The following is a 25,862-nucleotide window of genomic DNA, read 5'->3' on the forward strand; positions in this document are numbered from 1 at the left end:
TAGAGTGGTTTGGGACAGAAGGGACCCTAAAAACCTTCCAGTTCCATCCCCTGCCATGGGCAGGGACATTTCCACTGTCCCAGGTTGCTCTAAGCCCATCCAGCCTGACCTTGAACACTTCCAGGGATGGGGCCTCTTGCTGTCTTCACCGTATAAGTAACACAAATACATTCATGCAGTGTTTTTTATGGACAGACAAGACAATTTCACACACATATTTTTTTAAAGCACCACTTGTGCTGATCTTGCAGCCCAGGCATTCACACTGCAATCTCTGCTATCTCATTTCTAAGATTAAGCAGTTAAATAGTCTTGGCCTGGATCTTCTTAATCACACTAATACCACTTTTACAGTGATCTGGGCTGAAAGGTTTAGTATGAAGGACAATCACCCTCCTTTATTAACAGCCAATGCTGAGCCAGTGCATTTAATAGGAAAGTCATTGTGGGTTTCAGAAAGAGCAAGATCAGAGTTAGACTCCTGTTGACATGGAAATACTCTGAAAAGTCTCTTAAGAAATGTCCCAAACACTGAAGTTCTCTGTATTCCTTATGCCCTAATGAAGTTGCTGCCACAAGTCTGAAGTTGGAGCTTTTCTTCCTGTTGAATGTTAGTGTAAAGAATACATAAGATCGATTAGAGTCATTTTGGCACTAAAAAAAGCCAGTGTACTCCATGTCCTTGCCAGTGCTCCCCTGTGTATCTGACAGGAATAGCTGCAAGGACTGGAGAAGCAGTAACTTTTGGAAAGGTCTATATCTCCTACAGAAGCACCACATTAAGTAGACCATTTCCAATGAATCCCAAATGTTCATGTTCATTAGTTTTTTGTGAGAGCAGAATACCATGTAAAATGCACGTTACACAGCATGACTTGTACTGGTGCCCTAAATGGAGAAAGAAGTCAAATGACATCCTCAGATTTAACATTTAAAGGGAAAAAATTTATCTGAGTAGAAGAAACATTGTTCTTTAGAACTGCAGTCAAACAGAACTGGGAAGAATACAATTTCTTTACACCAGAGCATGAAGTACATGTATCTTAAAATCAGCTAATATCTACTTACTAGACCTTTAAACCAGAAAAAAGAAAAGTAATTTGCTATTTAGATAGGCAGCACAATATGAGTTTGGAGACTCTGCTCAGTATGGAATGAGATATTAAACATCAGTTGAGTCAGTTATATTATTAAATCAAAACCCCAAGCTTTATATATTAGCACTTTTTCTTTTGCTTTAAAAAAACCCCAACAAAAATACAACAAAAACAAACAAACAAACAAACAAAAACAAAAAAACCCGAACTGAGAGGCAATGCCTTACATAAACAGTTTTCTCCATGAGTAAGTGACTATGGGAGCTCAAAGGCTTTGCTCAGACATGGGACCTGCTGGCAGTTCCCAGTCCCTGAGATGGATGTGGCAGGATGAGGCCTCCCCTATTCCCCTCCATGCATCCTCTGGTTTGCAGCTACAGAAACTTTCCCCTGTGGCCCTGAAGGACCTGCAGTTTGTACACCTGCTGGGAAACTTTGTTCTGTGGCAAGTGTCAGGTATTTCTGCTTTTTACACAGACAAATCAATGTGTCAGACATCAAGGATTTCACAAACACCACTATGAACGAGTAAAGAGATTGAGTTCACTAAATGGGATATGACAAATGCCATAGTTGACTGGAACAATTACTGGTTTTCCTCATATCTTTATATAAGGTGACATCTATCTCATAGCTAAAAGAAATATTGTTTGCCATGTAGGTGAGACAGATCAAAGTAGAGAATGGATTTAAACTGGAATATTCCCTTGTTTTTACTACTGCAATCACTGTATAAATTTTGCACGTGACTGCATCAGGATGCTCTTGCCTGCAGTGCGCTTAATACCCGTTCTTTTGGTTCATTTATATGAAAGTAAAAAATGAACAAAAGTATTATCTAACTCACTGGGGAGTTATGAACTGTCACTGCTATTGATAACAACAGGAAATGAGATCTGTGCCTGTTCCCCTTGCTCAGCATCAACATGGTGAAATCATAAAACAAATGAAAAAGCCGTGTTTGGCTGTGTTTGAAACACAAGGCGAGGGAGTAGCTTCAGCTCTGTGACATCTCTGTGGCTCCAGTCACTCCAGCTGATTCATAATGGAGCAGTCAATCATAACCCTGAGGCAACTCCTGCTCCTTCCTCATTTTCAGCTCAACAAAGGACTTTGTCTAAGGCAGTCCAGCAATACATTTTTACATGTCCTGACTCCAATAAAACACCTCAGTGTCTGCTGAGCTGGTGTCCAGATCAGAGTATCACTACACATAAAGGAGATGTAAGTCATCTACTTAATCAAATCCAGGCAGCCAAGATGCAGCACTGGATGGACCACGGCCAAGGACAAATGCTTTGGACCAAGGCAGACTTTGCAAAAGCAGATTAAGATGTGATTATAGATAAGAAGCCATGCTTCAAGTGTGGCAAATTTACCTACAAAAATATTTTTAATAGTACTTTTGAAGGGGTTATAAATCTTTTCTAGCAGAAGTCCAGCAGTGGAATTCTCTGTGGAGGGGAGGCAGTGCTGGCTACCAGCATGGCCCATTGGCTTCTCCCACCTGGACACCTCAGGGTGCAGGACAGACCCTGCCCTCCCAACAGCCACCAGCACCATAAATCTGGAGCACATTCTGCACATTCCTGCTATGATTCTCATCCTCTCAGCCCCTGGACAGCACTGCAGACCCATCATGAATTCCAGAGGGCACACACCAGGGACAGAGCAAAGAAAAACACAGAGAAAGAACAGCGAGAAAGAGAGGTGTGATTCTGAGAACAGAAGGAAGCAGCACAGATGAAGGGAGAAAATCCCTTTTGAGCCATCAGGTGACAAAACTGCCAACATGAAGAGAAAAAAATCTTGGCTGCTGCCAAGGACTAAACACCCCACACACACGGGATATTGTCCAAAGAAGAATCCTCAAAACAGCCTTTAAAAGCAGCCATTCCAGGGCCTTGATGCCCTCTTGCTCTCCAGAAGTAACTCTATTAACTTGCCTTGGACTACTGAAAATACCTATCAACAAGCAATACAAGCTCAAGACAAAATTTAATGTTTGGTCCCTTTAGGTTATCCATGCTCTTGCAGCAAACTGTCTTGTCCCTGAAAAGATCAGAGAAAAGCATCTTCCCCTGGTTCTGAGGGGCTGATCACCTAAACAAGATTTGTGTCAGGCCATGGAATCAGAGTGACGGAATTATTCAGTTCTGGAAGGAAATGCTATTGGACAACCTGTGGCAACCGAGAGTAAAATTCTAAAGATGAAAAGGTGCACAAGCCTTCCCCAAAATGTTAGCCCTTTCTCTCATTATTTCCTAGACTCACTTTCCTTATGATCCTCCATCAAGCTGGAAGCCTGCAATGGGAGCAGGATGCTTTGCTTGCAGGCAGAGCTACAACTGCTCCTATCAAGTTTACATCTTGATCAGAGAAAAAAAAAAAAAATTACATTTTATCCCAAATCCTGCTAGAGGACTACAGCCTTCAGCTTCCATTTGAGAAGGTTCCTTGTGGATCTCTCAAACTGTTCCAATGCCCATAGCCAGGATGTCTCCACAAGGATGATACAGGAATGGCACGAGTGTGGGTGTGTGTGGATGCTGGATTCTGCTCCAGAGGCAGAATGACATTCAGCTCTGCATGGCAGAAAGGGAAGCACTTTGCTTCAAGTAACATTAAAAAAAAAAACCTCAAGCTTGGAAAGCTGTGCTGCCAGACAGCACTAGGAACACAGCTTTTACCCTTGTGTAAGTACAGCTGAAGAAAGGAATCAAGAAACACAGATAAAATGGAACAAGCACTAGAGCCTGAAGATGTTCTCAGCTGCTGCCTGGTTCTGAAGCCTGGCCACTCCAGCAAGCACACAGGTACTGAGCTGGGCTGGCTCCAATTAGCAGGGTCCTCGCAGCAAAACTACCAGTGTTAGCTTGAACTAACTGCTGGAAATGTGTGGGATGGAGTAAAAGCAGCAATTTCACCCTCTCCAAAACCATGCGAAGTATTTTGTATTCATGTGAATGAAGGGAGAGCTACAGAAGCAGTGCATGCAATGCCAGAGTTGCAGCACATCCTCTGCCACATCCCTGGCAGCCTTGGCCTCACAGAGTGTTTTGGGGCCTCATTGCTGTGTCCTCTGACAGCTCCAGCAGCAGCAGGCTCTTGGAGGATGATGTGCTGGTGCCTAGCAGCTTGTTTGGTGTTGCTTCTGTCTGTACTTCAGCCTTTTGAAATCAAATATTGCCTTTTTTCCTTTCAAATCCAAATCCTCTCAGAGATCTCTCAGTTTTCCACTTCCCATCAAAACCACAAGGTTCCCAGCAACTCATGCATAAAAATTTGTCATAAACTCATGCAGTGTTAGTGTAGCTACACTTGATGAATGAGGCAAGAGATTTCCAATTTGTAAAGTTATTATTCCATAAGCACAGTTTGCCAGGTAGCAACTGTAATATTCAGAAATATTTATTCAGATAAGATCTCATATTGATCTTCACTGCATTTCCTTTTTGGCAGGGATTTTTAAGGACCCTACCAGCTATCTTCTCCCAGTGACAGCACCAAGGCTCCACCTATAACGAAACAAATCCCCACCATTTTAGCAAAAGCACATGTGAATGTGAACTCCACAATAATCCTTGAAAAATGAATACAGTCTATGGAGTGTTAAAAAGGCAATTATCACACAAGTGGCACAGGTTTTTTCTGTGATTTCCTAATTAACATGATGATCAACTGCTTGCTGTTAAAGCAGTTTCCTATGCTTTGACTTACAGCATACTGTAAACAAATTTGAGATGCCATTTCCTGCTCCATCATTTACATCACACTGTTCATTCACACTTGTATTTGCTTTTCCTATTTATTAGTGAATTTCAGAAAAAATCCTACATTGTGATGAGGAAAAAAGCAATATTGGATACAAAGCCACAAAAAGCAGACTGGTGGATTATTTCTGAATAAATCATGTACCATGTGATTTTTTTAATATATTTGTGAAACTATGTATCAATAACCTGGAAAATCTACTTCCATGTGCATCAGTATTTTATTTACCTTTTCTCCAACAGATGCCACTGACAGTTTACTAAATGGTGCACTGCTTAATAGATTTAGTGGAGGAAAAAGAACATTTATTTTCATACAAATTAAATCCTGCACAAATCTAACTGGCACATTTGGGGGAAAAAGGCTTCAGTCCAGTAAAGTGGGGGAGCAGAGTGGGAAAGCAGAATTCCTACACTTTCTGAGGTTAACATCAAGCAATTTCCAACATGACACATTCTTCTGGTTTGCTGTTTCCTGTAAATGCCATCCCGTGGCTAAATTTTTCCAGAACCAGCAATTTAAATATCCAGCTCTTTGAAATGACATCTCTGTGGTGGTGCAGCTGTCAGAGAGTGCTGAAACCCTCAGGTCCCATAAACATCCACTAATGAGATGAAACAAGATCTAAAGTGCTCAAATGTTGATAAGTACAGAATGTAGCTCACGATGTACTCTTCACAAATTAGTGAGGGGTTGCTATGACTCCTTAATGAAATGTTATTATGTTTTAAAACTGAAACCAGACATCTGGGGACGGGGGGAGGAAATGGGAGCGAGTGTTTGAACACCGTTGTCTAGGCTTCTTTTCATCAGCCAGCTGAATTTGCTTACTTGTCCTGAATGAGTGGATCCATTTCTTCAGCTGGTGCAGTGCCTTGCAATAAAGCCGAGCAGTGTGTGCCGTCTTCCGCTCCCTGGGAAGTAGAAATCACTGCTATGGGAGAGGAGGCTTCTGTAGGAAAGGCTACACGAGCTGCTCTCTCCCAGCACTAAAAATCTCCTGTCTCCCTGCAGCATCCAAAGGATTTGACAAATGCAAACATGTCAATGTATGTAGCACGTTCTGAAAATTACCTGTCAGATTTTCAAAAAAATTAAGCATTAAAGTGATAAGAATTGCTTGTTTCATGCTAGACTCAGATGGAAAAGTATTTATTTTAAAGTTCTTTATATGAGACTATGACAATTTCTTTCCTTACTAACTTTGATATATATGCACAGAGAGAGAGACAGGAATACATATATCTATATACACATACTTGAACACAAAACGTGCATATACAAAATTTAAGTGACAGACAAGGATGGATCTGGCTCCAGCTACAGATTTCTGACCTCATGGTAAACACTGACTTTTTCAACAGTGCCCAGCACTCACTGAGATAGTTCCCTCCTGAGTCACAGAGCAATCACTGTATTAGCAGCCACAATAAGAACTAAATCCCTGGCACTGGAGGTGACTCCAAAATCACTTGCCTGAAGAGCCATGGGTTAAACTAGATCCAGTCGACACCCAGGAAGACACTTCCTCCAGTGAATCCTAAAAACATTTCTTCAAACACATCCTTTAAAACTTTCTTTTGAGCGGATGAGGTGAGGGAGGGCCATGCTGACAGAGATTAAACGAGCTGACATTCACTCTCCAGCACTCCAGGAGCTCAGCCTGCTGCAGGCACTGCATACCAACACTGCACGTGGGCACAGCCCCCACCCCACGGGTGGCTCTGGCGACTGATCCCATCTTTCCTAACAAACAAGCACACAAATGTATATCCATTTTAAATCAGATTCAACTTAAATCTGATCCATTGAACCAATTTAACTCTCCTGCTTGTCTTGTCTACCTTGCATGTGGCAACACCTCCAGGCTGAGGCTCGCTCACCCCACAATGGGGCTGTGGCTTGAGATTCTGCATCACTTTTGCCTCCCCAGGGTCCCCATTTTCCAAACTAAGGGTAGCTTTAATATTGGCAATTCTGGTAACAGCTCTTGGGGGGGATTTTTTTTTTTTTTTTAATGGAGACTAGAGCCATGCAGCTCAGAGCCTGACAGCTACTCCTGACCTTGGCAGGCCTAGAAATGGCACTGGGGCCCGTGCCACAGCCAATGGTGCCAGCCAGACGTGCAGGGATGAGTTCACACACCTCCTTATCCATCACTCCTGCTGCTGGATCAATTGAACCATACATCAGAGCAGAGACCCAACAGAGTCGGGTAGTTCTTAGTACAGTCAGAGAGATATTTCTTACATTAATTACTGAGCACAGAATCATAGAACCATTTAGGCTGGAAAAGCCATCTGAGTCCAACCGTTCCTCCAGCACTGCCAAGCCCAGCACTGAAACATGTCCCCAGGTGCCACATCTACACATCTTTTATAGACCTCCAAGGATAGTGACTTTGTCACTTCCCTGGGAAGCCCATTCCAGTGCCTGAAAACCTTTCAGAGAAGAAATTTTCCCAAATATCCAACCTGAACCTCCCCCAGCACAACTTGAGGCCATTTCCTCCAGTCCTAGTGCTTGTTACCTGGGAGAAGAGACCGACTTTACCTTACTACAATCTCCTATTTGGGAGCTGTAAAGGCTGATAAGGTCCCCCTGGGCCTCTTTTTCTCCTGGCTGAGCCCCCTTCCCCAGCTTGTTTCTCTTCTCTGGATACACTCCAGCCCTTCAATGTTTTTTCTGTAGTGAGGGGACAAAACTGACCCAGAACTCAAAGTGTGGCCTCACCACTGCCCAGTACAGGGGCACAGTCGTTGTCCTGGTCCTGTTGGCCACACTATTGCTGATATAAGCCAGGTGCCATCAGCCCTTTTGGCCACAGCTAGCTCGTGTTCAGCCTCTGCCAACAACTTCCCCTACATCTACTTGAGCTGGACACAGAACAAGCAGAACTTGAGTCTGACTTTGTCATTTGAATGTAAATGTGAATCTGTAAAACACGGCTCAACCTACACAACAGGACCCAGCTCTCAGTGCCTGGGCAGGAGCCCTCACCCCCAGCATTGGTGAGCACACATTTGCAGGAGGAATAGCAACATCAACATCACAAAGTTCACCTGGTGAGGCTTGAACACAGACCTTCCTGGGGGAAAAGCTCTGTGTGAAGACAAACACTTCAGTGTGCAGATGGAGAAATAAAATCTTGCCACTTAAAATTAATGGTAAAAGTAACAGATTGGATTAAAATCAGCATTACTCCTTATTAATGATATTATTTCCTTCCCCTAATTGCCATGCACACATTTTGAACATTTTAAAAGAAGGATAAAGAAAAGTGAAGGGAAATTCATATATGTACACACATATACATGTATTTATACATAGCCTAATTACCTTCAAGTCATTCAAATACTGATTTCAACAACCTTGTACTGGAAATCCCAGGCTGGTACTACAGTTCTGTAATCAATAGCCCCAGAGTAAGTACTTTATATTTCCATAAGAAGAAAATAAAAATTAAAATACTTAAAGTGATTTAAAGGGAGTGATTCAGATGACACATTACGTGATTTCTGTTTATTACTACCTACTCCTTCTGATTTTTAATACCAACATAGAGGTTTCAAGACAAGATTTCCAAACAATTTGGTCTTTTTCCATTTGGCAAACACTGTGTCTAATGGAGCTTGAAATTAAACCAGCTTTTTTTGGTAATTCCCTCTTTGCAAAATCCCAGCAGTGATGAGGGACTCTCCTGTTCATGGGCTGCAGCAGAGGATGTTCAAAAGAAAATAACATCTCTCACACAAACAGCTGAACTACTCTGTGAGGTTTCAGTCCATGAATGAGGTCGGTAGGAACTGACACCTTAAAAATGGACAAAATGTAATAGTACACTGTATTTTTATTTTTGCTGCAAGTAAAGAAGAGTGTGATTTATGTCTTTGACTGCCTATGCTGGGACAAATGCAAGTGATAAACAGCCACTGTAAGTGACAAAGCAGTGGATGTTGTTACCACCTCACTGGAAATCTGACAATATCCCCTTGGAAATCCCTGTCTCACTAGATTACGAGTGCATGCAACTTAATTAAAGAGACTTCTACTCTTATTGAACATTTCAGTGACTCAAATAAATGCACTCACAGGTCTGTTTAAGTTTGTCTTTTTCTTCTTAAGGGTACTTGATCTTTTCCTACATCTCAGAATCCATTTGGACAATCTAATCTGCTTTAAGAGATGAGTAGTTATGAAAGCCATGTTTTGAAATGTCTAGGAAACACTTGACAGCCACAACCTGGACTTTTCCTTGTCCATTTGGGAAATTAAATATGTATTTAAGTTGGAAGTTTCTCATCCAGATTTTTAGTTTCTACCTTCAAAGAAACAGTCACATCTCCATATCCACACTAGCCACAGCTACACAGGATATTTCAATTTGATTTATAGTCTGGCATTAGGAAAAGTATTTTGCTAATTTTTCCATTTGCTTACTCTGGGCCATCTGTTAATTCTTCATGAGTACTTCATTCCACTTCTTCCTACACTGCAAATATATCCCCTTTTTTCCAGTGCACCCCATGTGTCAGCATTGAAAAGGGGCTGGGTTTTGCCAGAGCCACCCCTCATGGAACACAACCAGTGTCCCGAACTGTTCAGCTGTGTTCTCTCAAACCATACAAATCTGCTGTAGGGCAGTGACAGATTGACATTGCCCAAGATTTATGCTCTATTTTCCAAACAATTCCTGGGAGATTGTGACCTTGTTGTGGATTTTCTTTGAGGAAAAATTTAGAATTATTAACTTCAGATGATATGTAAATATATGGATCAATGCTCCTCTCAGCAGGAGATTGCCAGAGTATTCAATGACTGCTTTTTTTGGTACAAAAGACACCTTCAACTCTCTCCTTCCCTGAAAATCTCCTCGTAAATGTCTCTGATGGCAGATCGTTAAATGCTGAGCTGTGGCATTTCCCTGAAGATATAATTATAAAGCTGTGGGAGGAAAAGAGACAACTCTTTAGACCACACTCTTCATTCTTTTACGGCTGTGTAGTTCAGTGGCTAATGTGTATATTGAATTTAATTTAATCACTTCTGTTATTCTACCAGTTACATAGCAGCCATTTCATCCGGACATATTATTAAATTATTTATATGGGACTTTCTACTACCTCAACTTCATTAAGATGGAGTTAAAAGTTTATAAGCTCCAAAATAACATGGCTGGCTGAGGTCATGGCAAGAAAGCTGCTGTACAAGAACATTACATTTCCATGTTGGAATTCACAAGCCTATCTGTGAGCCAGATGCCTAAAAATCTGTCACCACTGGAGATCCAGCACATGGAAACACAGGAATTTGCATTGTAACGTGATGGGCCAGCCACTCTCCAGGGCTCTACAGCTTCATCAATCAAGTCTCCTCTGGCATGGCAGATGAGACACACTGGCTGCATGTAGATGCTGATATTTAGGTTAGTCTCATGTTGAATCCCACCCAGACAGCCTGGAGGTGAAGCATCACTTAAGAAGTTTAGAAAAGTTTGCTAGTTTGTTTTTTTTTTTCCCCCTGGAAAAGAATTACATTTTTCACAGAACTTTTCTGAACTTATTTTTTCTCAGTATTTGCTCGAATACTGTTAGACTCTTTGGAGGACAGTTTGGTTATTATTGTGTTCATTTTTGCTAAGGGCATCACAGCATGGTTTTAGATGCTCAAAAAAACCCCCAAAAAAACTAGGGATGCTAATCCAGGAATGCTAATCCAGGGATGCTAATCCATCCTACTCCCACTACACAATTAATGTAAAGCCAGGTTCCCAATTTTACCTGCTCAGCCCTCCCACTTTCCCTACACAATCCTTGCTATTGCCATTTCCAACCCTCAGTTCCCACAGACTGAACAGTATTTAAACTCACAAAACATCTCTCAGGCATCCCCTGCAAAGTGAACTCAGCTGGTGGGATTCAGGAGGCAGAGCCTGTCCTCAGCACTTCTGGCTGAGCTAAATAAAAGCCACTTTCCTGAGCATTTTTGAATCCAAAGATGCCACTTATATAACATATGAGGCCACTCTTGGCCTTCTGCCCCTTGATCTCCAGAAGTGGGACAGCAGCAAGATTAAGGGCCAGGCCAAAAGAGCAGGGTGTGAACAGAATGGGCTGGAAGCTGGTGCAATCGGCTCTCTTTAGCACTGGAATCACTGTATACAACTACTTGAAGTTTTCTTCCAAAATTACTTCCTTTTACTGTGCTTAACTAGAATTGGCTATGTTCAATTGACAGTGATTTCATAGCCCTCTCTTTATTTCCATTACAGGAGCTGTTCAATAATTTCCTGTCCCACCACCACATTCTTCCCATCACACATGCACCAACTAGACAAACTCCATGTGCAAATACTCTGGGAGTGTGAACTTAGAAGTTTCCACCCACAGTTGGGAACTCGTGGGGCAATATTATGGAGCCAACCTATTTCCCTTCCCAAATGTATTGCTGAAGTCAGTTAGGTCTCAGCAAGTTATCAAAACATGAATATAAATTAAATCACCATGTTCTGGATTTCAAATACTGAGGCATTTCCTAGACATTTAGCTGACTGGGCATGTGGGCAGTTTCCATGAGCTTTAGGTACTACAAGTATTATTTTTACAACAGCAAGCTGCAGCTATCTTCTTTCAAAAATCTGGCCATTTCCAGCAGTTTCCAGGGGAAAAGCTCAGAAGTTCTTGTTGTTAAATTATACCAAAAGATGTTATGCAATATACATAGTCATAAGAGATTATAAAAACAAGGGACATGTGAAAGAGAAAGATAGGGAAAGAATAAGGCCTTATCTACCACAAGTTGTTATTTGACTTAGCATGATTTTAAATTAATCTTGCTAAACTAGTGGAAAGACTTTGTAAACCTCATAAATCATTTTTACCGTGGTTTAAACCCATTTTTTAAAAAACAGATTAAAGTCGTGGACACAGGAACTTGTTACCACGAGTAACAGATTTGTGCACCACAGGCAATCTGTGGTAAAGTGGAATATGTCACATGAACTGAAATAACACTGTCTGTGGAGATGCTTGTTTTAATTTATCTGAATCACCTAAGCCTGTAGGAAATGGAGACCTCCTGTAACAAATACCAGGACTGTGAGAGGCAAAGCAACAAATGTGTGAGAAAAAAAGCATGGATTGTGTTTCAAATTACACACAACATGCATAGAGGTCTGGAGATAAACATTTATAGAACTGCTGAGGGCTTTCCATCACATCATAACACCAAAGAACAAAGTTGAGTGTTTTCTTGCCAAAATGGGATTTTCTAGCACTTTGCTGATTGCTTGTTTTTATAGCACAATTGGTTTATTTGACTTGTTTCAGTCTTCCTGAATTGCAGCTTCTGAGCCTGACCTGCAGGAACAACAGAATTTGAAAACTTGATTAAATATTGCCAAGCACATCAAAGATCACTGCAGTCAGCTGAAAAATGACTATTGACCTCCATGATCTTTCGTGTATGTGCTCACCATGCTGCAGCATCTGGCATGGAATGATGCTGCTTTATAAAACATTCTGGAACCGTGGAAAAAAACAGGCAGGAAAACTGAGCTGCTCTCCATCCTAAACACAGTGCTGTCACGTTAAAGATAATCACATTTACCATTAGAAATGTACAAAAGTAATCAAAGTGAGGTACTTATTTAAGGATCAACAGGCTTCTGTAATTCTGTGTCACCAAGACTGTGTTAAAGTCACACTACTAATGGTCTTAAGAACAGACCAATTCAGTTCAGAAGAATTCAACAACCTGCTCAAGTGTCTTCAATTACTGGATGCTTGCCATTCATTTCCTCTGCTATTTATGCCCTTAATTTATAAATAATACATATTTGCAAAATCTTTTAGTACGGGGGGCTGGTGGTCTTTCTGCTTTCCAATTGCAGTACAAGTTGAAAAAATTAGAAACTATTTTCCTGATAGTACAGGGCAGTGCCAGCATGTGCCACTGCAAGGTTTTCTAAGCGACCTCTTCCCCCCTTGTACCACAAAACCGCATTAAAAAAAAAAAAAAAAAAAAGGCAAACAGTTACTAGGAATCCTATCAGATCAGGTTTTGTCATAAGAAAAAGTTTGCAAATATTTTTTTTCTAACCTAACCCCCACTCTCCACGGAGTTCAACTGGACTTCTTTGGAAAATGCAGTGAATATAATTTCTTTTTAAAAGCAAGTGAAATGCTATGGTCTGGCTCCCTGCCACAAAAGCAGGGACACTGAAAATTAAAAATGACATTCATGGCCTTTATTCACACTACCAGTTTCTTTCTTGATCTTACACAGCAGCCTTGCTTTTCACTGACCTTTGTGGTGCTGTAAGAAGAAAGAAATGGTTTGACACAATAAATCATGATGTCACTTTTGCTGTAATTGTATAATACCTGAGTAGATTTTTTTTTCTTTAATAAAGGTGAAATATAGGGCTTCCCTCTCTTTAGGGGGCTCAAATCAACTCTAAATCCCAGTAACAATTAATTTTCTTGTCCTAATCAAATCCCCAGTTGATCTGGGCTTGTTCATGGCCAAATTTAGTTTATCATGATAATACTCAGAATCTGGGTGTTGGGTACATTAGAAAACCAGCTAAAATTTTGATTGCTCAAACCAAGCCTGCCAGGTTTACCTGCAGTTATTTTTAAGGAAGCCACTTATGCAGGATTTTAACCCTTAGGGCTAAATGAGCAGTGATTTTGAAGCTTATTACTTTATTTCTGACTCACAACTCTATGGTAACTCCCAGGAGAATTCCACCCTTATGGGATTAAATGAAGTTGAAAAGGTTTGGACTGGGACTAAATGTTCTATTGTCCTTTAACATCTTTGTAAGTGTTTTATTCAATGAATATTTCATGTTGAAGAAAAGTCTTGTTTGTGCATGCCAGATAAGAAAGGTTTCAAGGATCTGCCATCTAGCCAAGAAAATAAGAAAAACCATCAGAAATCCTTGCCAGGGAGAAAAAAAGAAAATGCAGCTCCAGGAACAAGAGTCAGACACTTGAAAATGTTTCATCCTCCCAAATTTACATCCTTGCCCAGCAGAAGAATGTGCTGCTGCTGCTGCACATTACTGAAGCCTGAGATCAATAGTAAGTGGGTAATTAAAAACCTAGTTGTGTTTAAGGGACTTCTGTTGCCTGTTTGATAAGCTCAAAATTGTGTCTCTGTGTTTAAATCTCATATTTTTAGTTAATTATGAAAAAATGAGCAGTAGGAGGTAAACTTCTTTCAGTTGCCAGGGAATTCCTATAGATACTGGGATCCAGGCCTTGAAAAAAAGGGCAAGAAAGCAATCCTAAAAAACCCAAAACAACCAGGAGCAACTAAACAAGAGGAGTAGGGCTAACAACTGACTTGCACCACAAGCACAATAAGGTTTTCAAAAAGTCACTCCAAGGAGTCAGATTATAACCCATTTTGTACAGATTGTTCTTGCCTTTACTTTCTCAAATTTGTTGAACTGGGTTAGTTTATTCTCCAACCTGTGAACAGAGCAATGATAGCACAGAATCCAAACTGGTTGGTGTGGGGAAGTAATTAACAGTGAAGAGATAGAACTGCCAGACTGCCTTGGTCCTAGGTTAGGAATTATATTTTGATGTAAAATTCCTTCACGCAGGACTGAAATCAGCTGTGTGCATGGGAAAGGCTGCTCAGTACTGAACAGTGATTCCAGGTCTCATTAATTTGATCCTACTGTGATACTTAAACACTACTGCAGTATTCCCATATTCTCTTCCTAATAAACACAAAATAAATACATTTATACTTATTAGAAAGCGGATGTGAAGCTTTACGGCACATTTTTTGAAAGCTATTTATATATTTGCAAAACCAACAACCCTCATCATTTTTTAATTAATAATGTGTGTCAAGGCCTTGATATTTATAGGTACAGGTTATTCACAAGAAAATGTTAATTATATTCACCAGCCATGAGCAGAATATAGAAGAAGCAATTTATAAATTAAACACAGTAATTTGGGGTTTCAGGAAATCAGAACTAAGCTGAAATTATATTTAGATTCAGGATCAGAAATAAGATCAGAAATAGGTCCTGATTCACTACAGCATAGTAAAACAATCAACAGATGGCAGAACAGTACTGGTCTTGAGGGTTTTTGTGGTTTGGATTTGGTTTTTGGATTTGTTTGTTTGTTTTTTGTTTTTTCTTAGCACACATTAATCTACATTAGGTTTATAAGACAACAGTGTCAGTGCTTAATAAGGGTTTGATAACAAATCTGTGGGTTTGAAATGCAGCAATTAGAACACTTAAGAAATACGAAAGGGGTGAATCCATTAAACTTGTGATTGGAAAAAGAAAGTTTTAACTTAGATCTGGGGTAACAGTCCTAGAAAGCAGAGAGATTCAGAAGAGGGTAAGTTGCAATATGAGATTACTTTTTAAATTAAAACCACTGACACATGCACAGAGGAAAAAATGGAGGACAAGCCTAATTATTGATAGCTCGTGCTTGTCCCAAAACTGAAGCAAACCTGAGGTCATGAACCCAAAAAGCTGTTCCACAGCATCATGAATTAAAGGAAAACAAACTGTGGCAACCACCAGCAGAGCTAAATCCTTTGTCTAAGTATTCACTGGAAAAACAAATACTAAAAAAATCAAAACACACAAAAAAACCCCCAAACAAACAAACAAAAAACCAAACAAACAAACAAAAAAAAACCACCAAACCCCCCCCAAACCAAACAAAACCAATCACAAAAGTAAACAAAAAAACCAACAATGACAAAAAATAAATAAACCCACCTACAGACCTGCTTTGAACAAACTCACTACCAGAGGACTGGCAGGTAAACTGACTTTCTCAGTAGGAACAAAGCAGGTTAATGAAGAAAAACACTTTTTGTCTCCATCTATTGGTCAGAAGTCCATTTAGCTGCAGTTTGGGTGTGTATTTTGCAATACTATTCCAGAAAGGACATCTGTGTAGCAAATGCCCCAATATCCCCATCTTTTCTATCTTGTGATGAGCCTTTTTGATGCCCAGGAACACATTATCCATCTGCCTGATCAAAGCCTTTTTGTACAGAATGCAGGTGTCCAACTTCATTATTTGCTTGTAAGGCTGCAATAATGCAGCAGCCTCTGACAAACCACTTTCCTCCCAGAGAAATAAAGTATGTGCCTTCACAAAAGGAGAATATTACAGACAGCACCATAAACTGAAGAGGTAATTTGGGTTTTTAACTAAGCACAGGAGTTAGAATAGCATATTGACAGTACCATTTTGATTTCTGGTGACCTGGAAACCAGAATGGCTTAAGGATTTTTTTTTTTTTTTTTGGGGGGGGTTTTTTTATAATAAACATAGATGTAAAATCTGAACTGAAAAGAATAAATGTCTTAGGAATTCTTCAGTCAGGGAAGTGCATTAGCACTTCAGGAGAGAAGGTGCAAAGGAAATAAGCAGCTATTTAAATGTGAGCAGCATCCCTTGATTTTTTTTTTCCTTATTTTTTAACATTAGCTTCCACAATAAAACAACCTGTATATAACTTAATATTGGCATACTCTCCCTGCTCAGAAGGCATTCCTGCTGCATTACAGAAGGCAGCTGGGCGGCACAGTAAATGTGTCATTTGCTATTTAACATCTCTGTGACCTGGATTTAAATTCAGAGTCACACAAAATGAGACTTCATTTCCCTCAGAGGACTATTAAGGCACACACAGAAAGACTTGTGAGGCATCCAGAGGCACAGGGAACGCGCTCCCTGCGCCCGCCCCTGCGGACACACACCCTCAGAGCCCACGGGGGAAGAGGGAGCTGGATAATTTTTATTAAAAGGATGCCTTCAGTTTGGAACAAAAGCACCCAACTACTGTGAATAAATCTTCTGTTTATTTAAAAGTTTACCCACAAGGCTTCAACCTCCCCGTGAGAAAAAGCATTTGGTATGTCGCTTTATCCCAGAGCCTCACCACAGAGCTTTGCAGGTCTAATTGTTTTCCTGTCCACAAAGAACAAAAAAGAGAGCTGTGAAAATTCAAAAATGTTACATTCACTCCCTTAAAGCATCATTACCCACCATCTACTGCATAATATTCCCAGCCTTGCTGCTGCATCTGTGAACAGAACAAGCTGCCTGCCTTACTTTACAAGGCAGGACAAGGGCTTATCATGAGGCTTGTCTCGAAATTAAGCTCAAAACTCACCTTCTTTATTACTTTTATATCTGCTACCTCAAAACAATTAAAACTTCAGCTTGAGTCAGTATTTTATCTGTTATTATCTTTTTGAGAACTGGCCCAGCAAGACCTGGAGACCACTACACAGGTGAGTTGGCATCTGTGCACATCACAACATCCCAGGTGATGTGAGCCCAGCACCTCTCACCCCACTGCTGTGCCCACACCAGCCTGGATCCCTGCAATGATCCTGCTCTGCCCCTGCCTCCAGCTCCAGACTCCTGTCCTCTGCAACCAGCTACGTGCAGCAGCCCTCCCAGCTGAAATAAGACTTTTTTTTTTTTTTTTTATGGACTTAAACAGATGAATCACTTGCTCCCCTGACTGCCATGGTGGTATTGGCACAGAGAAAGAGGTACAAAGGTATCATCTATGTACAGACTTAAATTAAATCTGACCCCTAGACATGAACCCCAGAAACTCAGCTGAAAGAAGAGATACTTGTAAAGTTTCCAGGTAAATATTTTCCATAGGGTTTGATTTTTGCCATAGTTTCCTTGAAACATTGAAACATGTTTTTCAGAGAGCTGAAGTTTAACCAAAGCATCTCAAAGTGTCAATCTAAATCAAATCATTCAATATTAATGCATACCTGTCTGAACCTCAACAGGGTCATTTCACTTTACTTAAAAAACAAAATATTGTGAAGCCTTTCTGAATATAAAGATGGGGATGAACTGAGTCGTAATCCTGCAAGGTTCCTGAGAAGGAGCAACCAAAACCACAGCTATATCTTTCTTCACGCCTTTATTGGTCCTTTTCAATGCAGAAGACAGATTCAAATGAGAAATTTCAGCAGGATTTGGATACCTGTCTAATGTGTGACAAGCCAAAATTAACTTTTCAAAACCCCCTTGGCCCCCTGATGGCTAAGTCTTGCAAAGTACCAATGGTCCTGCTAGTCATCACTCCCCCTCAATATAGGGACAGGACACTGTCCTTTTTTAGAATGAATCTCCTTCCTCAAAGCATCTTATTGTTATTTTTGTTATTATATGAAGTGCCTTGCCCAGCTCAGGCAGATCCCAGAGCACTGTGAGGTCTGAGAGCACCAGACCAGGCTGTGCCCCACCTGTCCTTGTTCCTCTCTCAAGGTATGAAGGTGAAACCTCCCATCATCTGTCTCACTCTTACTCTCCAAAACTATTTTTTTTATTTTACTGTACTAACCATTTCAGAAGGAGACCTGCCTTCAAACTTTGGCCACACAGGCATTTTCTGCTGGCAGCAGCAGAGGATCCCACACCCAAAGACTTCATGTGGACCCAGTGAAGGCTTCTGCATCTTTCCAAAGCTTGAGTCATACACACACAGAGTCAAACCCACATATTTTTCTGTTTACATTCTCAGTTTTATCTGTATTTTGTCACTGTCACTAAGAGTTACATGTGCTAAAACACCTGTGAGCCCAAGGTTTCATCAAGGACCTCTTTTTTGGCAGAATTTCCTTTATTTATCTTATTTCCCCATAGAAAACTCTAATTGGGATGTTATCTGATGCTTTATTTAATTTCAACAGGACTCTTCAGGGCTAGGGATAACTATAAATCGAATGCTTCAGAATAAATCAAAGCATAAAATTACATTGTCTCTGGCAAGAAAAAGATTTGATTATCTGCATTTCCCTACGAAGAAATTACAGAAGTACTTGCTTTGGAGTTTAAAGGCCTGACTTGCTCCCAATTGAAATGTAGCAAGCAAACAGGTTTGTCCCTCCAATCTTATCCTGACAGGAATCAGTTTGAGCTGATTTGTCCCCTCCCTGGTGACAAGGAGGGAATGCAGAGCACTTGGCATTGCAGATGGAGCTATTCCGGTCCATGCAGACCTGTGGGGATTTTATGTGTAGCAGGAATTGAATTGTGCATCTCTCCCAAATGATGGGAAAATCACTCCCCATGAAGGTGAGGCTGTGGAAGGAATCAAAGAACAGCACAAAGCACACTACAAATAAAGGTCAGCCTCTTGCTGTATTTTCTTTAGGGAAAGACTAAACTTGGGGACTTGTTGGAAACAGGTAATTGTATTATCTGATGAGTATTTGTGGTCTATACAATCTCGTATCCCAAAAATGTCATCAGATGTAAAAATGGGCAATATAAGGATTAGCTATAAAAGTCAGCAGTTAATGATTCACCATAATACATGACTTAGCTGTAAGCTAGGAAAAAAACTCATAAAAATAGCTCAAGAAACTAATTTCTTATGCTGTTTTAGGCATACAGATGATTTAAACTCAGGCATTTCCATATTCTTCAGATCCCTGAGCAATGGCATTTGATGAAAAACCGATCTGTTTAGACATTCTCTTTTAGGGTGAATAACGACACTTTATGGCATCCTAGAAAAGATTGTGTAGTTCCATAATTGGTAAATTTTGTACAGCTTGCATGAGGTCTCTTGTCATTTCACAAATTTCCCAAAGCAACTGCTGTGACTAGGGTGCTATAATTGATTACACAGAATTGCTGGGAGAGAGAAACGAGCACCACACAATCAATTACATTGATAGAAAATTGGTGGGGCCAAAGAGTGATTTATAGCAACCACAGCTGAACTCCTAACAGCAGAACAGGTGCCATGCTCACACTGTGGGCTCAGTGTTAGATTACAGAGCACCTAAGGTGTGATTCTGGATCAGCCTGAGTTAATTCCAGCAGGACAGCCCAGCCTTCCAGTGAGAGACAAGCCAGAGCTCAGCATTTCAATGCCTGTGTTTCACTCCATGAAGCTGAACTGTGTGTCCTCGGCTCTCTACAGGTGATGCCAACCTGATACGAGATTTGCTACTTCACTTTCCTGGTCCCTTTGCCCAGGATTACAGCCCTCAGTCATCAAAAACTTCTGGGAACACAACATCTGCTTTCAAATTCCTCAATGTTTCTCTTTGTGAGCAGAGTTGAGTTTCAGCCTTCAAGTGCCACTTGTGTCCGATTTATCTCTAAGTGAGCAGAGTACTTGTGATTTCATGGGCTCAGCTGATGAGGTTTAAATGAACTCAAATGGTTTCCATGTGCTACAGTGAGAGAGGTTCTGTCCTGCCCTTGCTTCCCACAGCAGCTCAGATCCTGTAAGGAGTCATTCTGCTTCCCACCTACAGCAAAAGGAAGACTGGATCAATGATATAACAACAAACTCTCATTCCTCCTCAAGTATTTTGGTCCTATTTCTACATCCAGTATTTTCCTGGGGTTTGTCCTGGTTTCTGAAATTTCCCCACCTACTACCACTAGTGGTACAAGAACAGAAGATTTTCTATACAAATAAAAATGTTCAGCTGAATTCATGTCTGACCCTCTAGGCAGAAACATTACTACGTGTGCCAGAGTGTGGCCCCAGACTCCTTCCCTTGCCATTGCTAGGAACCTCATGTGCTAATTGAAGCAGACATCAGAGAATTAATGAGCAGAACTAATGAAGAAAAATCTTAATGAAGAAAATCGGTATTTTTTTTTTTTTAATATAAAGTGGCTATGTAAATTTATGTATATATATATATATATATTTCATATTTATGTATAGTGGTGTCTCTCAGACTGATGTCAGCAGTAGATGTGCCAGCTCTTGAACTCAGACCCCAGTGTTTTTGTAAACACCACAAAAAACAATCTGAAAGTGCTTGTAATATCAAATTTCTACACTGAAACCTTTTATGTCACTTCAGAGCCTCCCATAAAGACATTAAGCACAGTTATGAAAAACAACAGTCTTCCAGGAACTACACAACAATGACTCTTTTCCGACACCAGCCATCAGAAAATCTCTTTAAGTTGTTCGATGTGGTAAAATATGTAAATGACATACAGTTGCTAGGAGATAAAAAACTACATTAACTTCTCAAAACATTGCAATCTACTGCCTTTGAATCTGCAAGGTCAGCTGTATTTTTCATGATGATAACTTATTTTTCATGATGATAACATATTGTCTTCTTGCTAAAAATGAGCTTCTATGCAGGTTACCTCTTTACTTAATACCAGCTGACCTACTGTACCTATAAATTGGTATTTATTACAAGGCTGGTTAACTTCTTCATGGAGTTTATAGCCCTTTAATTACATTTTGCCAGACTAATTAATAAATACACCATACACTACTCTTGAAACAAGCAAAGGGTTTATATTCAACACTTCAGTATCCATTTATTTATTTAATCATTTCATTAAATGTTAGATATATCTCTTTTTAAAGAAAAACACTGGAAGAGAAGAATGAAAGTGTGGTTTATTGTCCAATTAACAATCTAGTAGCTTAGTCTGTCACTCAGTGAATGATAATGCCTGGCTCATAAATCAGGAAGAGAACTACTTAGGCATAGACCTCGTAATCAATGCTACAAATATTGGCTGCTCTCCACATAATCCAACCCTAAATGTGCAGCATGATTTTATTCCAGTAACACATTAACAGAATGTACAACCATTTTGACTTTTGAAAATGGGCTAACGGTGCCTCGGCAAAAAGCATTTGTCCATTATTTAAAATAAATGTGTCCCAGTGATGAATGTGTTCAGCAATTTTAGTGATGAAGCAGCAACATGAACTGACTGTGGCCTCACGGTGGAGGCTTTTTCATCCCCATGTTTCAGATGGGATCTCCACCAACCAAGGTGTGCTGGCTGGGATTTAGTTTTCATACAGACCTTGATTGTTCTATGTTTCCATGCATATTCTTGGGATTCACATATTTTGGTATCTACACAGGAAGACACTGCTTTTCTGGGCAGCATCACTTGCTCTGTTTGAACATAGGAGTGCCAAAGCACTGTAAGTTGGTGGGGCAGTGGCCAGAGGCTTTGTAATATCATTGTGCCAGAAAGCTCAGAATGAAACCAGCAACTTTCCCACTTCCATCCCCACTCATGACTCCTAGGCATTGTCCTGGTCCAAGGACTTGCCATTCTACTGTGGAAAGACGGCAACATTTTAATGAATTGAAAGATAGACATTGTTATAAACCTCTGCTGATGTAAAGCTGCTGTCTTTTGAATGCTCAGAGGGATTAAACAGGGTAAGTGTTAAAAGCATCTCTCAAGAAATATAACAAAACCCTACTAAAAGACTTCACAAATGCATTGACATAAAGCAAAGGGCAAGATCCATGGCTTCTGTCACTTCTTGGTTGACAACCCATTTTTGCTGATGCAGACACTGCAGGGAAGCCAAGGAACTGGAGACCCCAGCAAAATGACATGTGGCACTGATGTGTCAAATATAAAAGCCTGGTGAATCCAACAGTTTTATGTTGTTTTCTTATTTTTTATTTTCTTTTTCCCCTAAAGTGAGCTCACTCATTTTGCTAAGCAGCTTTGCCTGAGCTTTCACAGCTAGAGCAGTGGAGCAGCAGTAACGGAATTATGAAAGATCCCTCTGGGATATTTGAAAGGGTGAGAAGGTTCCAGAGTAGCTGAAGAATAAATCCTAATTCTTATCCAAAAGAGAGAGAATGGGATAATCATGAAAATATTAGCAAAATAAGCATGTTGAGTAACAGCCAGAGGATCTTTTACCAAAGTCATCCTAAGCAGGATTGAGGAAACACTTAAATTAATAATATGTGGATTAGTACAGTTTCAGGATGAAATGCCATTTATAATCCAAATCTTTCTGATCACACAAAATGGAGAAATAGAGCAATTCTCTGTGAGGTTTTCTTGCAGAAGTTTCTTCACTTCAAGAAATGATCAAGAAGTGCAATAATGGAAAATCTCTGAAACAAGAGAAAACAGGTTTGACTTTGTGCTGTACTGTCTACACATGTACTGAAGCAGATAATTTAGATTGTTTTAGAAATATAATGGAAATATATCTTTTTTCCTATTTTCTTCTCTTCCTGGAAGAAGTAATGCCTTTCCTAAGGGAAATAGTTGATGTACTGCCATGGTGATCTTGGCACTACCTGAACAGAACAATCAATGCATGTTATTGTGAGAATTAATGGGAAATAGGAGGACAGAGATGGCTCTGAAATATATCTGAAAAAAAATACTGACAAAGAAAATACATATTCTGTTAAAAAAAGTCTGATTATTTTTGAGATGATGTGAAATGAAATCAGAGAAAATTCTCAACAGAAAAAGCCTCCAGCACTGATGAAGGATTGAGCCTTCCTTCTGCAGAGGAGCTGTCATGCAGACAGAAAACTTACCCACAGTTCAGTGAAGTTAGAGAACTGTGACTTATCATCAGTGTCCAAACACATGTGGGATGAAATACAAGCTCTCTGCAGTGTTTTGACAGCTCCAACCCTCTTTGAGTGTTGAGGAATGACCCTATGCATGTGTCTGACCTTCCCAATCTCAGGCCCTATTCCAAGCTCTGGTTTAGAGGGCACCACCATAGATTGCATTGGAAAAACCCAAACAATGCACTATTTCAAAGAACTAAAGAGTTCTTGGGAATGAGATTAGATGATTTGCCTTCTCCAACTGTCTTTGCCACTCTTCCTTCTCTTAACACTGGTAAGATATAATCTTGCCGACTTTTAAAGTGCTCTTGCTGACTTTTAAATTGCCAAATTTGGGGGACATGGCTACAGGATGAAGGTGTGGCATTACCCCTCTTCTTCAGACTGTTTATTTATTAATTGAGATTTATAAATATTAAAATCCAAGAGTAAGTGTTTTATTCAGGGTGTTAATTACCTGCAGTGATTAGCACCTTTTCAGTCTTGTGATTGATACCTGTGAGGGGAATATGCTGGAGCTGAACATGTTTGGAATTAGTCTGCTTGTTTTAATGGGACAACCAAGAAAAAAACAGAACTAGGCAGAATGGTAAAATTGGAATTAAAAAAATCTGCCAAATCCATTTTAATACTTCCTATCATGAATATCATGAGCAATCAAAACCAGTGGTTCTGCATAGGTAACCTCTGTGTCAAAGGCCTTCAACAAGTTCTAGTTGGAAGCATCTTCTCCAGTGCACCACCATAGGAATCCAATTCACAAATGTCATAGTGTGCAACACTTGTAATGGAGCACTAAGGGCATGGATGCAAATTAAGCCTATAAACAAGAAAGGACTCCTTAGACTTTCTGACCTTGTCTACCTCAGTGATCACTAAACTGGCTGCAAAATTCATGACGTCGCCTGATTTCACAAAACCATCCTTGCCTCGATCTGCAAAAGTCTGCAAAATATAAAGATATCATTTTTGTTTGCCCCCATTTTTTCCATTTAATAATTTAACTCCTGAGATTGAAATTGTCAGTATGTTTAGAACTACAAAGCCTTGCAAAGTTGTATATAATTACTGCACTTTTGTAATCAGGTCATTCACACTAATGAAGGTTTTGTCCTTACTGCACATACCTTCCAAAGCAGGTCTGTTTTTCTTTTTCCTATTTTTAAACAAAAGACAGATTTAATACTTTACCTAAACAGACTAATTAGTTGGTTAGATGTTTGTAGGCTGACTGCTGAAGGAATAAGTAGATTGCATTTCATTAATCAAAATCAGCTTTAAAACCCTATTACTCATAAAACATTTACGTTTTACAAATCAGCTGACACATTCCCAGACTATCCATTAGAGATTTACTTGTGCTTATCTAGGATTCTACTCCTTCCTGAGGTTGCTGTGTGTCTAATGAGAACAATGTATTCCAGTGACCTCCACAATGGAAAAAATGCTGCCCTTGTTTAGACACCAATTTTTCCCCTCTACTTTACTTGGTGAACATGAAAGTGGTTAGTGCACTATTATGCCATGCATAATTTAATGTTATATTTATTATTCTTCTGTTCTGCTTATATGGACGTGGGGTTGAAAACTTCAAAATTTATGTACTGAACTCTAAATTAACACTAGGAAAAAAAAACGACAAAAACAAACCATAGCACAGGCATATGAAGTAAGAGGAGATTGTCTTTGAGGAGTGGTTATGGACTAATATATATGGAACTTTGCAAACATGGGAAAAAAATAGTCAAGGGACATAAACAGAAGTTTTTTTATTAATTGAACTGTAACACCAAATATTTCCAAATAGGAAAGGTGGAAAAGGCACGACTTAAAATGGCAGCATAGTTCAAATGCAGTCAACAAAGTGTCAACTGGATTTCCTCTTTGCTTACTAACAGCAGTGCAGTACTCTGCCTCAGACTTCCCAGGAGCCATTTCCCAAATTGCTCGATCTTTCTAAATCTCTGAAATGAGAATAATAACAATTCTTATCTCCTGCTCTAAAATGCTGTGAAGGTCTCTTGTCAGGTGTTTCTGCAAAGACTTCCACAGTGGCTCTGAGCTCAATTGAAGTCTCTGGGCACTGTTGAAATTTAAATAAAATTATTACTGGTGACTATTACCAATGATTACCATCTTGCAAAATTTAACCATCAGCTGCCATACGAATGGTTGGTCTGAACACAGCAATTGTAATTTGCCATATTCCAGACGTGATTTCCATCTATAATTTATGTGGCCATAAAATTTAAATTGTTCAGCCTCTCTTCCTCTGAGTTTGTGATTCACCTGATTGAACAGATACAGTGAAGGCATGCTGTTTCACTCACATAATGGACTTCCTTCCTTCCTTCCTTCCTTCCTTCCTTCCTTCCTTCCTTCCTTCCTTCCTTCCTTCCTTCCTTCCTTCCTTCCTTCCTTCCTTCCTTCCTTCCTTCCTTCCTTCCTTCCTTCCTTCCTTCCTTCCTTCCTTCCTTCCTTCCTTCCTTCCTTCCTTCCTTCCTTTCCTTCCTTCCTTTTCTTTCTTTCTTTCTTTCTTTCCCTTTTTCCTTTCTTCCAGGGCACATTTCTACAAGGATTTGCTCCCA

The sequence above is a fragment of the Sturnus vulgaris genome, chromosome 7 (assembly GCF_052056855.1).
Source record: "Sturnus vulgaris isolate bStuVul1 chromosome 7, bStuVul1.hap1, whole genome shotgun sequence".
NCBI classification, from domain to species: Eukaryota; Metazoa; Chordata; class Aves; order Passeriformes; family Sturnidae; genus Sturnus; species Sturnus vulgaris.